Raw genomic sequence first — 8,851 nt, 5'->3', positions numbered from 1 at the left:
ATGGCAACAGAATGTTGCTAATATATAAGTGAAATTATGGTAAAGTTCTGGAGGAAGTTGAGCTTAAGCATTACATTAATTAAGCTGAATAAGTCAATGTGCTGAACAAAAGGGGAAAGAGAGCATAAGTAGAGGGTAAAGTTTAAAAATATGTGTGTAGAACTACATATTCTGTTTAAATGCTGTTTGAATATTTACACTTAATCCGCTAAGAATCCTCTGTGTATATCATAATTATTTCCATTTTGTAGAGAGAAGAATTTGCTGGATCAGACAGTTGTTTTGAAGCCCACAAATAACAACTTTGGCCTCTGGATTCAAATAGGAATCTCCTATTACAAATTCCATAACTTCTTTTCCATTTGTACAACACATTAACATTCCCCGCAAGGGAACATACACTCAACAATATTGAACATTCTAAAATGAATTGCATATTCATGGAAAGAAAATATCTTTATGAAATAAGAATTATTTGCATAAGTTTTCATTTTAAAATATTTAAGTGTATTTATTCTTTATGAACAGAAATTTTTCCCATAAAGATTTGACCCGATGTCTCTTACTCTGTCACAAAGAAAACAGTTAGTGGAGAATATGTTTTATATTTACAATGAACAGTAATCAAGCATGATTTGATTCACGTAATAAAGCCATAGAGATAATTTTTTTACTAGACAAAGTCACAATTGTTGTACAACTAAAGCTGAAGATATGAGTTATATATATTAAAAAGTTAGGTAACTTAGTGGATGGATAGATGCATTAGCAGTTAATAACACTTAATTTTTTTTACAGCTGACACATGTCCAGTTCCCAACAACTATACAGCAGCTTTCAAAATCCCATAGTTTCAGTTCTGTAGAAAAGGATCAGACACCCTTTTCTGACCTCTACAGGCACCAAGCACACATCTGACACACCTAAGGACACTTAAGCAAAGCAGGTATGTGTGCTCTAACAAATAAATGTAAATAGAAGTTGTTAAAGTCAGTCAGGAAAGGTATTTTTGTGAAAACTCATCTTTTCCTTTCATAAATACTGGTTTGTGAACTTAGAGAACCAATCAATCAGTATCTCACACGATGATTCCTTTTTTTGTTAAAAAAAAAAAATTCTTGTGAAATTAAATTTTCACCATAAAATGTACTGTCATGCTACCTACTTTGTATTCTCTAAAATTACTTCTTATTCACACATATTTAACTGTCTTGCATAGATGAAACAATAACTTCCTCTTATGACAATGAACAGCAGGAATTAAGTACTTGAGTTCAAAGGAATTTGTATTCATTTTACTAAAAACTAGTTGATAGTAACTAACTATACTCTCAATTAAAATCTCTTAAGAAGACATCATGTTAGTTTTTCCTGAATGATGTTCATTTCTGTCGAGAGTGAGAAAAAGCCAGATACATCCTCTGCGAAGGGAAATAGTAGACTCCTGAGCCATGGGTAGAAGATCTAGGTCATCACAACACCAGAACCCGCTCACTTTTGTATTTGAAACCACTGGTGTTTCCCTTCCTCATTACAAAATAAATTGAAATCACAGTTCCTACATTTGTTTAGTTGTATGACCAATGGGTTGCAAATAGAAGCTATTAGATGATTCATAGAAAGTTCATTGAAAGGGAAGAGGTAGTTGGCCCCCCAGGATGCCCATATCCTCTGTCTTTTTTTTTCCTTTTTAAATTTTTTGTTGCCCATATCTTCTGCCCTTTTTTCTCCTTTTTTATTTAAAAGTTCGCCCTCCCTCCTCTTTTCCACCCTCCTACTTTACTCCCTCATCCACTCCTCAGAGAGGGTAAGGCCTCCCTTTGTGATTCAACAGTCCAGCATATCCAGTTGAGGCAGGACCAAATACCTCCCCCCTGCATCTAGGCTGAGCAAGATATCCCTCCATAGGAAATGGGCTCCAAAAAGCCACTTCATGCACTAGGGATAGATCCTGGTCCCACTGCCAGGGGCTCCACAAACTACCTAAGACACATAACTGTCACCCACATTCAGAGGGCCTAGTTTTGTCCTATGTAGATTCCCCTTCCGACTCCATGAGCTTCCACTAGCTTGGGTCAGCTGTCTCTGTGGGTTTCCCCATCATGATCTTGACCTCCTTGCTCATGTAATCCCGCCTCCCTCTATTCGACTGGACTTCAGGAGCTCTGTCCAGTGCTTAGCTGTAGATCTCTGTCTGTATCTGCTTCATCTACATTTGCTTTCATCAGTTATTGGATGAAAGATATATGACAATTAGGGTACTTATCAATCTGATTACAGGGGAAGACCAGTTCAGTCATCCTTTCCATTATTGCTTGGAGTCTTAACTGGGGTCATCCTTGTGGATTCCTGGGAATTTCCCTAGCACCAGGTTTCCCCCTAACCTCATAATGGCTCCTCTATCAAGATATCTCTTTCCTTACTCTCCTTCTCTGTCCCTCTGCCAACTCAACTATCCAGTTCCCTCATGTTCTCATCCCTCCCCACCAGAACCCCTGCCCTGTGCTCCCAGTTTACTTGGGAGATCTTATCTATTTCCCCTTCCTAGGGGATACATGCATGTCCCTTTTAGGGTCCTTCTTGTTACCTCGCTTCTCTTGTGTTGTAGATTATAGACTGGTTATCCTTGGCTTTATGTCTAATATCCACTTATGAGTGAATATATACCATGTTTGTCTTTCTGTGTCTGAGTTACCTCACTCAGGATAATTTTTTCTAGTTCCATCCATTTGCCTGCAAATTTCATAGTGTCATATTTTTTTTTACACTGAGTAAACATTGTCAAAATATACCACATTTTCTTTATCCATTCTTCAGTTGAGGGGCATTTAGGTAGTTTTCAGGTTCTGGCTATTATGAATAATGCTGCTATGAACATAGTTGAGCAAATGTCCTTGTGGTAGGATCATGCATCCTTTGGCTATATGCCCAAGTGTGTTGCTGGGCCATAAGATAGATTGATTTCCAGTTTTCTGAGAAACCACCATACTGATTTCCAAAGTGGTTGTACAAGTTTGCACTCCCACTAGCAGTGGAGGAGTGTTCCTCTTTCTCAACATCTTCTCAAGCACAAACTGTCCTTTATGAATGGAAGTCAGCATTGTAAGAACTAGGGATCTACTGTTGACTAAAAACTGTGGAGAAACAAGGGTTAAATACACTAAGAAAAAAATAAGCTACATGTTGGCCTAGATTACAGAGCTTTTTTCCCAACACAAGACTGACACTGCTTTACTACAGGACTGATGTTTATGACAACTGTTGTCATTTGGATGATCAGATTTCTGCATTCATCTGACCATACTGTCTGAAAATATTTCCTTGAATATTATCATATTCAAGTTATATCCAGATAAGGACTTAATGACTCATGTCTGGTCTAGTATATGACTTTGTTAACTGGTTATATCTAGACACATTTTTAAATCAGAACAAACAGAACCAACACAGAGTAAAAAAAAAAAAATTCAGTTGAGGCTATGCTGAATCCCCTTGGGAAGCTTTCCTTGGAAGAGGTGGGAATGGGGGATAGATTAGGGGAAGGCTGGGGGATGGGAGGAGGGAGGAGAGGGGATCTGTGTTGGATATGTAAAATGAATAGAAAATTTCTTAATAATATAAAAAAGAAAAAATATACAGCAGAAAATAGACATAAGGCCTATTTGGAAGTAGAAAAGAAAAGATGAATAATTGGCAGCCCCACCTTTCCAATATGGTATTAACATACTGTAACATATCAAGTCTCCACTTGGAAAGGAAATCTCAAGAGTTGATACTTAAATTATAATCAACATTGTATCAATTTTCTATAGCTAAATTATTGAAAGTTTTATTTGTACTTTAAAAATTTGTCACTAGAAAGATAATTAGTAAAATTTAAATGTTCCAAATTTATGCATGTCTTCATACGATTTTCTAAACTAAGATTGATAAAGTTCCAGTTCAGGGCAGCTTTATTTAGTAATATTAAATAATATTATAACAATTTAATTATACCTTCATATATGTTTTTACTTAATTTTTTTGCAAACTATAATGTAATTACTATAACTTAGTTGGACTTTTACTACATTGCCTTTTGTAAACTGTGAGTTTTTTCCTCTCATTGTATAAGAAATTTATTTTGTTTTCTAATGATTTTCTTTGTCTTAATCATATATAAGAAATATTTTTCACTCCTATTTTTAAATTTCTTTGACAAAAATTAAATCAGAGTAGTTTTAGCTTCAGTTTAGTACAACTCTTGTATGTGAAGTTTAATTGCTAATTTTCTAAACTACTTTTGCAGATTTTAAGAAAAAGTAGATAAATAATAATTTCTTCCACTAAGGTATTTTGTATAAAACAGCTAACTAATAATTTGTCATCTGTATGGATAATCATTTTTTATTCATTTAAAATGCTATCATTTATTTTACTGCTTTGCATTGATGCTATTTTTAAACTATGTTTGAGAAGCTGTTTACTATTTTTCTCTTTTAAATTTTCTAAAACACATTTGAAAGTATAAATTTCATTCTTTGTCCATACATAAAACTTATACTCTGGGATATCATATAATCACTGCTAATTTACTGAACTGTACTTTATATTTTGTTCTTTTTCTCTACTACCTTCTTTTGTATATTTCAGCTTTGTAGGTATGATAGCACATGTTAACAGAGACTTAATGATAATGTTCTGTTTGAAACTGGTGGTTTACAAAAGATAGTAAACAATGTTTGACATAATAGTAATAGTTATCCTCTTTGAGATATCTTTTTTAAAAATTTTTGATACCTTTGGTATCTAAATATCTAAATCATCCAATGCTAGGATTAGGGAAGTGCATTCTTATACATAGTTTGAAAATATGTGGAGTGAAAAGTAAACAATAGTGTTACATCCCAACTCTTCTGCAATTTCTTTTTTCCACTTCTCATAGTTTCCTTCCCACTTCATGACTATATTCTCAAGCACACATTTGTAAGTGCACAAACATTAAAATTTAGGATCCCCACTGGAATGAAAAAGGGGACTATTATTTTTCTTCTTAGTCTGGGATACTTTGCTTAACAATTTGTACAATAGTTTCATCCAGTTACATAATGCATAATATCCATTTCCATCCAGTTTCTGAAAATTATTTTATCTTCACTGGGTAATCTTTTATGGAGTTAAAGAAACTCATCTTTCTCATACATTTTCTATGTTTACTTATTGATTAAATTAGTCTTTTAAATGTCCTTGGTTAACTGAAGAATATATCAGAGACAGTTGAAAGGTTTGTTGACATACAACTATCCCTTTTAATTTTTTTTTAATTTTTTGAAAATATGATATAATTACATCATTTCACACTTTTCTCCCTGCAAACCTTCCTATATACCCTCCCTTTTCTATTTATAATTCATGAATTTTTTCTTTAATAGTTGTCCTTTAATAAAATAGGCAGAAGTTCTACTGAAGTATTTACACTTAATGTGGATTTTAGGTTTATAATTCATTGAATATTTATCAATACACTAGTGGTATCTCAAAGTAGAAAATAATATATTTAAAATATATGATTTTAGTTCTAAGTGATAAAATGATGACTTTTTTGTGTCAAGTCTTTTTAATCCTGTATTTTATGATTTTATGTTTAGACATAACTAAAAATGCTATCTATATAATATGTTTTACTTTTACAGTGCTTTTCAGATTAAAAAAGTCAGAAAGAAATCAAATGATTGTCTTAGATCACAAAACTAGTGAAAAAAAATGGATAAAGAGATCAATCTTGGGAATTTTCTTGCTACCCTGAATTAAGGCAGTATGGCAAAAGCAACCATAAAGTGAACAAGGTTTTTACACACCTTGTGGACTGAGGAACTGACAGGTGAGTGCATAATATAAATGTACTAGGAGATGGGCACTTTGTAAGGAGACAGCTGTATTTTTGAAGAAGTAAATGTAAAACTGAACTGCAATAGTTCTATGCTTTTATTATTAGTTAGTATAACTGATGTGTTTCTTGTTCACATCATTCTATTTTTCAAGCTATTTGTAAGAATGTCTTCACCTGCTCTTAGCATTACATGAATTTTCAGGGCATGATATTCAATAATAAAAAAATAATAAAACAAATATATGAAAAAGGTCAACTATTAGTAGTATTTGAAAAATTATACTTAAATGCTTATCTCTAAGTATACCCAGTTAAAACAACATTAAGATAAAATCATCATAGTACATATGAAAATAAACTAAGTTGAAAGAAATTGAGGAAAAGACAAAAAAGGAAGTAAATGAATAAATTCCTTAAAGAAAGCAATAAAAAAACCAGACAGTTGAAGGAAATAAACAAAACTGTTCAAGACATGAAAATGGAAGTAGAAGCAATAAAGAAAAACAAGCAAATAGAATCTTGCAGACAGAAATTCTATGTAAGTGAATAAGAACTGCAGATACTAGCATCACAAACAGAATATAAGAGATGGAAAAGAGAACCCCAGGTACTGAAGAAATGAAAGAAGAAATAGATACATCAGTCAAAGAAAATGTCAAATCTAAAAAAAAAAAATCTGACACAAAACATGTAGGAATTCTGGGACAGTATGAAAAAAACAAACCTAAGAATAATAGAAATATAAGAAGAAGAATTTCAGCTCAAAGGCCCAGGAAATATTTTAAACAAAATCATAGAAGAAAATTGTCCTAACCTGAAAAAAGTTATGCCTATAAAGGTACAAGAAGTTTACAGAACACCAAATAGATTGGACTAGAATAGAAAGTCCCCTCACCACATAATAATAAAAACACTAAACATACTACTGAACAAGGAAAAAATACTAAAAGCTACAAGAAATAAAGACAAATCTATAAGAATTATATCTGAATTCTCAATGGAGACTAAAAGCCAGAGGGCCTGGATAGATGTTCTGCAGATTCCAAGCGACCACAGATGGCAGCCCAAACTATTATACCAGCAAAACTTTCAATCACTATAGATGGAGAAAACTCCTTACTAAAGTCAAATTAAAACAATATCTGTCCAAAAACCATCCCATCCCTACAGAATGTAGTAGAAGGAAAACTCCAGTCCAAGGAGGTTCACTACAACCCTGAAAACACAGGTAATAAATAATCTCACACTAGCAAAACCAAAAGAAGGGAAGCACATAGATACAGATACATATACACACACAAACACACACATTAATACCACTACCAACAACAACAACAACAACAGTAACAAGATAACAGGAATTTGCAATCATTGGTCCTTGATAGCTCTGAAAATCAATGGACTCAATTCCCCAAAAAACAGATACAGACTAATAGAATGGATATATAATAGTATCTATTCTGCTGTATACAAGAAATACACCTCAACATTGAGAACAGACATTACCTCAGAGTAAAGGGTTAGAAAAGGTTATGCAAGCAAATGGACCAAGAAACAAGGCAGAGAAGCCATTCTAATATCTAACATAAGGGACTTCAACCCCAAATTTATCAAGAGACAGGGAAAGATAGATGATATACATCAAAACTAAAATACATCAAAATTATGTTTTAATTCTTAACATATATGTCCTAAACACAAGAGCACCAATGTTTATAAAGGAAACACTACTCACAAATCACACATTGACCCCCACACATTGATAGTGGGAGACTTCAATACCCCACTCACTCTTACCAATGGGGAAGTCTTTCAGACAAAAAATAAACAGAGAAATAATGCAGCTAACATACCTGATGAATCAAATGGACCTAAGAGATATCTACAGAACATTTCACTCCAATACAAAAAAAATACATCTTTTTGTCTGCACCTCATTAAACAGTCTCCAAAATTAACCACATTCTCAATCACAAAACAAGTATCAACAGATACAGGAAATTTGACATAACCTCCTGCATCCTATCAGACCACCACAGATAAAAATTAGATTTCAACAACAATAATAACAACTCAAAGAACCTGAACATCTCTCTATTGAATGACTGCTGGGTCAAGGCAGAAATAAGAGAGAAATTAAACACTTCCTAGAATTCAGTGAAAATGAATACACAACATACGCCAATTTATGAGACACAATGAAAGTATTGCTAAGTGGAAAGTTCATAACACTAAGTGCCTACAAAAGAAACTGAACAAATCTCATACTAGCAACTTAACAACACATATGAAATCTCTAGAACAAAAAGAAGGAAGTTCATCCAAGAAGAATAGAAGGCAGGAAATAATCAAATTGAGGGATGAAATTAATAAAAATAGAAACAAAGAGTACAACAAAAAGAAACAACAAAACAAAGAGTTGTCTCTTTGAGAAAATCAACAAGACAGACAAACCCTTATCTAAACTATCTAAAAGATGAAGGTATGCAGGGATGGTTCAATATCTGAAAATCAGTAAATGTAACCCACCAGATAAACAGATTGAAAGAAAAATAAAACACATGATCATATCATCAGATGTTGAAAAGGCCTTTGGCTAAATCCAATAGCCCTCATGGTGAAAGGTTAGTGATACAAGGGACACACCTAAATATAGTAAAGGCAAATTATAGCAAGCCTATAACCAACATCAAAGTAAATGGAGAAACTGAAGAGCAATTTCACTAAAATGGGGAATGAGTCAAGGTTGTCCACCCTCTCCTTATCTATTCATAATAGTAATTAAAGTTCTAGTGGGAGCAATAAGACGACTAAAGGAGATTAAGGGGATATACATTGGAAAGGAAGAAGTCAAAGCATGCTTATTTGTAGATGATATGATAGTATTTATAAGATACTCAAAAAAATCTACCAGTGAACTCCTACCTACAGCAAATAGTGAAGTGGTTGGTTACAAATTTAGCTCAAAAATCAGTAGCCTTT

Source organism: Peromyscus eremicus, chromosome 2, assembly GCF_949786415.1.
Source record: "Peromyscus eremicus chromosome 2, PerEre_H2_v1, whole genome shotgun sequence".
NCBI classification, from domain to species: Eukaryota; Metazoa; Chordata; class Mammalia; order Rodentia; family Cricetidae; genus Peromyscus; species Peromyscus eremicus.
This window is presented reverse-complemented; position numbering follows the sequence as displayed.